Source organism: Theropithecus gelada, chromosome X (genome assembly GCF_003255815.1).
Source record: "Theropithecus gelada isolate Dixy chromosome X, Tgel_1.0, whole genome shotgun sequence".
Classification (NCBI taxonomy): Eukaryota; Metazoa; Chordata; class Mammalia; order Primates; family Cercopithecidae; genus Theropithecus; species Theropithecus gelada.
Genome location: NC_037689.1, coordinates 96,638,913 through 96,649,132, shown reverse-complemented (window position 1 = coordinate 96,649,132; position 10,220 = coordinate 96,638,913).

The following is a 10,220-nucleotide window of genomic DNA, read 5'->3' as shown; positions in this document are numbered from 1 at the left end:
TTGTGATGTAGATGAAGCTTCTTAGGTAGCAACCTTCAGAGAGAATAGATGGTAAATGTCTCTTTTTAGACTTTAAAAGGTCTCAAACTCTGAATCTCTATAGATCCAGGAAAGGCTTAGAAAGGGAAGACCTAGCTACATTATTGAAGGTTTCTCTACAGATGCAGATTTCCCCCACAAAAGACAGCTTTGAGGGTCATTTCAAATATGTCAAAGAAACATGTTTTGAGATAAAATATTTTATTTCCTTCCAGGTGTACTATCTGTCATGCAATGCTATACCAGAGTCCGGTTGGAAAGCCACATTATACCAGGATAATTAAAAAGCAGGCTTAACAAAATCGTGTGGTTGGTAGGATGTGACTGAACCCTTACCTTGCATGGCCTCAGGTCTTGGTTATAATTTGGTATCTTATTGCCACAAAGAGTCTGTTTTATCAGTTTTGTGTTCTCTATTTTAACCTTAATACCGGTCAGTTGTGCTTAAGCTCCAAAAGGAAGGGAGGGTAATGAGGTGTGTCTGACCTCCCTTCCTGTCATAGCTGGGAATTCAGTTTTTCAGGTTTCTCTGTGGTCTCCTTGGCCAAGAGATGTCTATTTGTGGCAAGTGAGGTCTCCCTAACGGCTGAACAGGCAAGCCTCCATAACAACTGTCTCAGCACTGACTAAGTGGTTAAGTTAGATACTAAAAGCTGAAAGAGCCAGTGCCCTTATACAAAGGCTGCACGTAACAAAAGCCCACCAAGAGTTTTGCCTAAGCCTTTCCTGGGCCTTAAAGCATGACAAGATAATGAAGGAGTTCTTTAGAGGAACCATTTAGGATTAAACAAGTTTTATTGGGTGTCTGAAGAAACTCCCCAGGCCTCTACAAACAAGTTTGCTGGGATCTGAAGCAACTCCCCAAACCTCCATGATTTAGTAGGAGACAAGATAAGGGTAATCACCCCAGCACCGGGACCCATTTAGATTAAGTAAATGTACTGAGACTCCAGAGGAAGTTCTTCAGGACTCAGACCTTAGTTACAGATTAGAATAAGTTAATCATTTATGTCTTTTGATGGATGCACACTTACATGTAGACATATAGCTAAGAAGGTATACAAGCTCTGGAAAAGTTTGTAATTTTGAGTTGGTCTGGTGATAATTCCCAAGCCTTCTCCCTGTACCCCGTTACAGAAATAAAAACACTCTTCTTTCCCATTTCATCTGCATCTTGTTATAGGGTTGAGAGAATAAGGAGCTCGACCTTCGGTTTCATCTGGGAACACATTCAGTTGGTTTGGAGGTTTAAGATTTTATTTTTGGTTTACAGAAACTACAAGCTGAACATCTGCTAGCAATTCACTTTGTGCATTGTTCACAAACCAAGGGTCAAATGAAGATACTAAGGGGACATCAGAGGAAAAGGGTAATTGTTCTTTTTTTGTTTTGGAGGTGTGCCGTATTTGCCTATTTGTTTTGCTTTCTCCTGGGTCCACAAAGTATGTCAACACTAGAAAGAGAATTTTGTTCAATAGTTGAATAGTTGAAAGAGTTGGTGTGAGGTGGACATACATCACTGATTATGTGGAAAATATTAATAACACTGTGACTCTTATAAAATCCTTTGAGAATCTTACTAGTATAAGGCAATTGTTTGGTCACAAGTGTTAGCAAAATCTCTCAAAAGATAGTAGAAAGGTTTGACAAAAATGATCTTTTATCTTTTGGTAGTATGAAATGGATACTGGTACCATCTATAACATGCTCAGAAGATCTCAAAGGAGGATGCCAGGTCCTCCGAGCATAAGTTCCTCTGCAGCTCTGGCTAACTTGGGTGAATTGTTTTAAGCCTCAAGCAGAGAAAATGACTATGACTAAAAGAAAAGAACTTAACACAGAAACATCAAGATTACCTGAGATTTAGTGGAATGATTCTTAAACTTTTTGATCATTACTGTTGTAAAAATCCAAAAATGCCTAATTTGAGAGCCTTATAGATGACAGACAGCCTAACAGTAAGAAGCTTCTTGCCATGTTACTCCTGATGAACATTAACAATTCACCACAGAAATAACTTGGCTCATCATTATCAGTTTCCTCTGATAGGCAACCTCTTCTTTGATTCAAAATGTTTTAAAAGACAAAAATCACTGCAGTTGTGCATCAAGGATGCATTGGTCTTTTAAATCTGATTGAACTCAAAATATACCATGGGGAACTATAGCATAGGAACAACTTCAATCTATGCACACATTACTTCAAATAGTTAATTTATACATTGTCCCATACTAGAGTCAAACAAATACCATAGGGAACAATTAACATTTTTGGCACATATTGAAACATTTTGAAGTATTTGTCTCATATAACTTGAAATGAGATATATAGATCCCTTAGGGCTTTAACCATGTCTTCATTTTCTATTAAGTAGTATTGCATTGCTAAATTATAATGTTTAATACGGGGAAAATTTACAACAATATTTAGCATTGTTTATAATTAATAGTTGATACTTTTTGTACCTTAAATACTTTTTCTTCAAGAATTTACAGAATATGGACCACTCTGACAATACCTTATGAATTAAGGAAAGTTATATGCTTTGCAAATTTTCTTACTTCCATATTAATCAGACACAACACAATTCAAATTCGATTTAACATACTTTGCTATATGCTTACTTACAAATAAACATTTGACTAAGTGCTGTAGTGGGATGTCACAATGAATGAAATATATTCTCAGTCCTCAAAGACATACACTTTAGTCAGGAAAATAAGGTGTGCTCATAGATTACCTCTTTGCTACAAATACATTCATGTACAGACATATTCTCTAGCATCCAACTGACTTCAAACACAAGTCTTACTTGACACTCTTCAATTGCTCTCATTTTACTTTCATGGCAAAAATGAATACTTTTTTGTAAGACCCTTTACCTGTCTCCTGCCTGCCCCTCCAACCTCATTGTTTCATTAAATACTCTCCATCATCTCTATAATCCAATCATAAGAACAAATTAGTTGATCAACATTGTTATTTTGTTCTGATTGTTACTTTTTACATTAGTTTTTAAACAAGCAATAAATAAACATGTTCTCTTGGTAAAATAATTAGAAGCATTTTATAATTACAAATATTACAAGTATGGCTAAAACACAGTCTGAACAGTATCTCAAATGGTCTACCCTGTCCCCCAGTGGTAATCACTGTATCAGTGGGGTATATATCCTTCCAGATGTTTAACGCATTTACATGTGTAATATTGCTTTGTTTCATGTTTTAATCTGTAGAGGATCATATTTCGCACAGTCCCTGTGGTTTATTTATTTTATTCAAAAAATACCTTGGAGATTTTACTGTGTCAATGTAATAATATATCATTTCCCTAGCATGAATTAATAAACAGTTTTAATCTCTTTATTTGTTATGTCTCTTTTTTTTTCCATAATACTGTTTATTTGGTAATATTTTCATATAAAATTTATCTAGAAATATATATATTTAAACTCAAAGTTTAGCTTGAGATTCAACATATATTTAGATGAAAATTTTATATATTACAGACTTAACTAAATCACTCAATCATAGAAGAGTAGACTTTCATAACTGGAATGAATTCCCTAGAAAACTGCCACCATTTTATTTAATCTCTTTGGAAGTGGAGTCCAGAGAGACAGTGTTATTTCATTGAGATTATACTCAAGCACATTAGAATCCAAAGGAAAAGTCTTGTGGCTTAGTGAGTTTAGGGTTGGGGGATGATGATCTAAAAGGAAGATATAATAGAAAAAAATTCTTGATTTTTGAATTAAACATTTTTAATTTATCTTTTACTAGGATCAACCCTATCTCTTAAACATAACCTCATACCCTCACACAACATATATATAAACACACACACACACACACACACAGATACCAAGTGAGAATTAACTAAACAAATTAGTGTTTTTGTGATAACTCAGATCATAGGCATATATCTGAAAGGACATATCATCTCAATTTTCCACAGAGCTTAAGTTCAAAAAATGTTATCAGTGCAATTCTAAGGCATAAGAAGGAATGGTCTGTGCCTTATAAATCATTAATTTTTTTCAGTGAGAATGTTGAGTTTTTCATAAGTAAAGATGCTGCATATCTGGTTTGATCATCTTACTCATGTGACAAATAGACATCAGGTTTCTTCATCATAGATGCTTTTTAAATATTTGTTTTAAAAACTGTAGTTGGTCAGTTTGGGTTTAAATAAGTTGATATTGGGGGTAGGGGTAGGCAAAGGTTAGGGGGATAATGAGGAGAAAACACTTCCCATGTTCCCCAAACTAAATGTATTACATAACTTGGCATCAAATCATGAGTTTATTGTCTTTTTCCAGGTTGCCAAATTTCTGACTTAATTGGACTAGTCCTGCAAAATTATGTCTTTGGAATCTATGACTTTATATCGAAGTTAAGTTGCAGCATAAAGAAAAAAAGAACACAAGGTTTGCTAATTCAAGGATGTCTTAATGTTTTAAATCTACCAATATACTATTCAAGTAATTTGATTTCAATTGGGTAAGAAATTATATTTATACAAACTATTTAAATTAATTATTCATGCTCAACATATTGAACATTTTCATAAACACAAAATATAAATGTCCTGTGATTGCTCATGACAAAGTGACCCTTGGTGCCTTCACAGATATAATTTCCTTTGTGTTTGATATTATCATATTTCTTTTTTTTTTAATTATTTTTTATTATTATACTTTAAGTTCTAGGGTACATGTGCATAACGTGCAGGTTTGTTACATATGTATACTTGTGCCATGTTGCTGTGCTGCACCCATCAACTCGTCAGCACCCATCAACTCATCATTTACATCAGGTATAATTCCCAATGCAATCCCACCCCCCTCCCCCCTCCCCATGATATGTCTCTTTTTAATGCTTTAGATATTTATTTTAATTTCTCTTCCTTTTTTAAAATTATATGTAACAACAGTTAGTTTAATTTTTTGGTCCTTACAATTTAGCTAGTTTATGTTTTATTGATCAAATCTATATTTTGTTTATTATTAATTTCTGCACTTTTATTAATTTCTTTTTTTTTTTTTGCTTTTTTTATTATACTTTAAGTTCTAGGGTACATGTGCACAACATGCAGGTTTGTCACATATGTATACATATGCCATGTTGGTGTGCTGCATCCATTAACTCGTCATTTACATTAGGTATATCTCCTAATGCTATCCCTCCCCCTTCCGCCAACCCCACGACAAGCGCCAGTGTGTGATGTTCTCCACCCTGTGTCCAAGTGTTCTCATTGTTCAATTCCCACCTACGAGTGAGAACACGCAGTGTTTCGTTTTCTGTCCTTGTGATAGTTTGCTCAGAATGATGGTTTCCAGCTTCATCCATGTCCCTACAAAGGACATGAACTCATCCTTTTTTTATGGCTGCATAGTATTCCATGGTGTATATGTGCCACATGTTCTTAATCCAGGCTATCATTGATGGACATTTGGATTCGTTCCAAGTCTTTGCTATTGTGAATAGTGTCACCATAAACATACGTGTGCATGTGTCTTTATAGCAGCATGATTTATAATCCTTTGGGTGTATACCCAGTAATGGGATGGCTGGGTCAAATGGTATTTCTAGTTCTAGATCCTTGAAGAATCACCACACTGTCTTCCACAATGGTTGAACTAGTTTACAGTCAAACCACCAGTGTAAAAGCATGCCTATTTCTCCACATCCTCTCCAGCACGTTGTTTCCTGACTTTTTAATGATCGCCATTCTAACTGGTGTGAGATGGTATCTCATTGTGGTTTTGATTTGCATTTCTCTGATGGCAAGTGATGATGAGCATTTTTTCATGTGTCTGTTGGCTGCATAAATGTCTTCTTTTGAGAAGTGTCTGTTCATATCCTTTGCCCATTTTTTGATGGAGTTGTTTGATTTTTTCTTGTAAACTTGTTTAAGTTCTTTGTGAATTCTGGATATTGGCCCTTTGTCAGATGGGTAGATTATAAAAATTTTCTCCCATTCTGTAGGTTGCCTGTTCACTCTAATGGTAGTTTCTTTCGCTGTGCAGAAGCTCTTTAGTTTAATTAGATCCCATTTGTCAATTTTGGCTTTTGTTGCCATTGCTTTTGGCGTTTTAATCAAGAAGTCTTTGCCCATGCCTATGGCCTGAATGGTATTGCCTAGGATTTCTTCTAGAGTTTTTATGGTTTTAGGTTTAACATTTAAGTCTTTAATCCAACTTGAATTAATTTTTGTATAAGGTGTAAGGAAGGGATCCAGTTTCAGTTTTCTACATATGGCTAGCCAGTTTTCCCAGCACCATTTATTAAATAGGGAATCCTTTTCCCATGTCTTGTTTATGTCAGGTTTGTCAAAGATCAGACAGCTGTAGATGTGTGGTATTATTTCCGAGGGCTCTATTCTGCTCCACTGGTCTATATCTCTGTTTTGGTACCAGTATCATGCTGTTTTGGTTACTGTAGCCTTGTAGTATAGTTTGAAGTCAGGTAGTGTGATGCCTGCAGCTTTGTTCTTTTGGCTTAGGATTGTTTTGGCAATGTGGGCTCTCTTTTGGTTCCATACGAACTTTAAAGTAGTTTTTTCCAATTCTGTGAAGAAAGTCATTGGTAGCTTGATGGGGATGGCATTGAATCTATAAATTACCTTGGGCAGTATGGCCATTTTCATGATATTGATTCTTCCTATCCATGAGCACGGAATGTTCTTCCATTTGTTTCTGTCTTCTTTTACTTTGTTGAGCAGTGGTTTGTAGTTCTCTTTGAAGAGGTCCTTCATATCCCTTGTAAGTTGGATTCCTAGGTATTTTATCCAACTTTGAAGCAATTGTGAAGCAATTGTGAATGGGAGTTCACTCATGATTTGGCTCTCTGTTTGTCTGTTATTGGTGTATAGGAGTGTTTGTTATTTTTACACATTGATTTTGTATCCTGCGACTTTGCTGAAATTGCTTATCAGCTTAAGATTTTGGGCTGAGATGATGGAGTTTTCTAAATATACAATCAGGTCATCTGCAGACAGGGACAATTTGACTTCCTCTTTTCCTAATTGAATGCCCTTTATTTCTTTCTCTTGCCTGATTGCCCTGGCCAGAACTTCTAACACTATGTTGAATAGGAGTGGCGAGAGAGGGCATCCCTGTCTTGTGCCAGTTTTCAAAGGGAATGCTTCCAATGTTTGCCCATTCAGTATGATATTGGCTGTGGGTTTGTCATAAATTGCTCTTATTATTTTGAGATACGTCCCATCAGTACCGAATTTATTGAGAGTTTTTAGCATGAAGGGCTGTTGAATTTTGTCAAAGGCCTTTTCTGCATCTATTGAGATTATCATGTGGTTTTTGTCTTTGGTTCTGTTTACATGCTGGATTACATTTATTGCTTTGCATATGTTGAACCAGCCTTGCATCCCAGGGATGAAGCCAACTTGATCATGGTGGATAAGCTTTTTGATGTGCTGCTGGATTTGGTTTGCCAGTATTTTATTGATGATTTTCACATTGATGTTCATCAGGGATATTGGTCTAAAATTCTCTTTTTTTGTTGTGTCTCTGCCAGGCTTTGGTATCAGGATGATGTTGGCCTCATAAAATGAATTAGGGAGGATTCCCTCTTTTTCTATTGATTGGAATAGTTTCAGAAGGAATGGTACCAGCTCCTCTTCGTACCTCTGGTAGAATTCGACTGTGAATCTGTCTGGTCCTGGAGTTTTTTTCGTTGGTAGGCTATTAATTATTGCCTCAATTTCAGAACTTGTTATTGGTCTATTCAGGGATTCAACTTCTTCCTGGTTTAATCTTGGGAGGGTGTAGGTGTCCAGGAATTTATCCATTTCTTCTAGATTTTCTAGTATATTTGCTTAGAGGTGTTTATAGTATTCTCTGATGGTGTTTTGTATTCCTGTGGGATCAGTGGTGATATCCCCTTTATCATTTTTTATTGTGTCTATTTGATTCTTCTCCCTTTTCTTTATTGGTCTTGCTAGCAGTCTATCAGTTTTGTTGATCTTTTCAAAAAACCAGCTCCTGGATTCATTGATTTTTTGAAGGTTTTTTTTGTGTCTCTATGTCCTTCAGTTCTGCTCTGATCTTACTTATTTCTTGCTTTCTGCTAGCTTTGGAATGTGTTTGCTCTTGCTTCTCTAGTTCTTTTAACTGTGATGTTAAGGTGTCAATTATAGATCTTTCCTGCTTTCTTTTGTGGGCATTTAGTGCTATAAATTTCCCTCTACACACTGCTTTAAATGTGTCCCAGAGATTCTGATACGTTGTATCTTTGTTCTCATTGGGTTCAAAGAACATCTTTATTTGTGCCTTCATTTCGTTATGTACCCAGTAGTCATTCAGGAGCAGGTTATTCAGTTTCCATGTAGTTGAGCAGTTTTGAGTGTGTTTCTTAATCCTGAGTTCTAGTTTGATTGCACTGTGGTCTGAGAGACAGTTTGTTATAATTTCTGTTCTTTCACATTTGCGGAGGAGTGCTTTACTTCCAACTATGTGGTAAATTTTGGAATAAGTTTGATGTGGTGCTGAGAAGAATGTATATTCTGTTGATTTGGAGTGGACAGTTCTCTAGATGTCTATTAGGTCTGCTTGGTGCAGAGCTGAGTTCAATTCTTGGATATTCTTGTTAACTTTCTGACTAATTGATCTGTCTACTGTTGACAGTGGGGTGTTAAAGTCTCCCATTATTATTGTGTGGGAGTCTAAGTTTCTTTGTAGGTCTCTAAGGACTTGTTTTATGAATCTGTGTGCTCCTGTATGGGGTGCATATATATTTAGGATAGTTAGCTCTTCTTGTTGAATTGATCCCTTTACTATTATGTAATGGCCTTCTTTATCTCTTTTGATCTTTGTTGGTTTAAAGTCTGTTTTAACAGAGACTAGGATTGCAATCCCTGCCTTTTTTTTGTTTTCCATTTGCCTGGTAGATCTTCCTCAATCCCTTTATTTTGAGCCTATGTGTGTCTCTGCATGCGAGATGGGTCTCCTGAATAGAGCACACTGATGGGTCTTGACTCTTTATCCAATTTGCCAGTCTGTGTCTTTTAATTGGACCATTTAGTCTATTTACATTTAGGGTTAAGATTGTTATGTGTGAATTTGATCCTGTCATTATAATGTTAGCTGGTTATTTTGCTAATTAGTTGATGCAGTTTCTTCCTGGCATCTATGGTCTTTACAATTTGGCATGTTTATACAGTGGCCGGTACTGGTTGTTCCTTTCCATGTTTAGTGCTTCCTTCAGGAGCTCTTTTACTGCAGGCCTGGTGGTGACAAAATCTCTCAGTATTTGCTTGTCTGTAAAGGATTTTATTTCCCCTTCACTTATGAAGCTTAGTTTGGCTGGATATGAAATTCTGGGTTGAAAATTATTTTCTTTGAGAATGTTGAATACTGGCCCCCACTCTCTTCTGGCTTGTAGAGTTTCTGCTGAGAGATCCGCTGTTAGTCTGATTGGCTTCCCTTTGTTAACTCGACCTTTCTCTCTGGCTGCCCTTAACATTTTTTCCTTCTTTTCGACTTTGGTGAGTCTGACAATTATGTGTCTTGGAGTTGCTCTTCTCAAGGAGTATCTCTGTGGCTTTCTCTGTAGTTCCTGAATTTTAATGTTGGCCTGCCTCACTAGGTTAGGGAAGTTCTCCTGGATAATATCCTTAAGAGTGTTTTCCAGCTTGGTTCCATTTTCCCCATCACTTTCAGGCACACCAATCAGATGTAGATTTGGTCTGTTCACATAGTCCCATATTTCTTGGAGGCTTTGTTCATTTCTTTTTACTCTTTTTTCTCTAAACTTCTCTTCTCACTTCATTTCATTCATTTGATCCTCAGTCACTGATATCCTTTCTTCCACTTGATCGAATCGGCTACTGAAGCTTGTGCATGCATCACGTAGGTCTTGTGCCATGGTTTTCAGCTCCATCAGGATATTTAAGGACTTCTCTAGACTGTTTATTCTAGTTAGCCATTCGTCTAATCTTTTTTCAAGGTTTTTAGCTTCTTTGCAATGGATGTGAACATCCTCCTTTAGCTCGGAGAAGTTTGTTATTACCAGTCATCTGAAGCCTTCTTCTCTCAACTCGTCAAAGTTATTCTCTATCTAGCTTTGTTCCATCGCTGGCAAGGAGTTGCACTCCTTTGGAGGAGAAGAGGCTCTCTGGTTTTTAGAATTTTCAGCTTTTCTGCTCTGGTTTCTCCCCA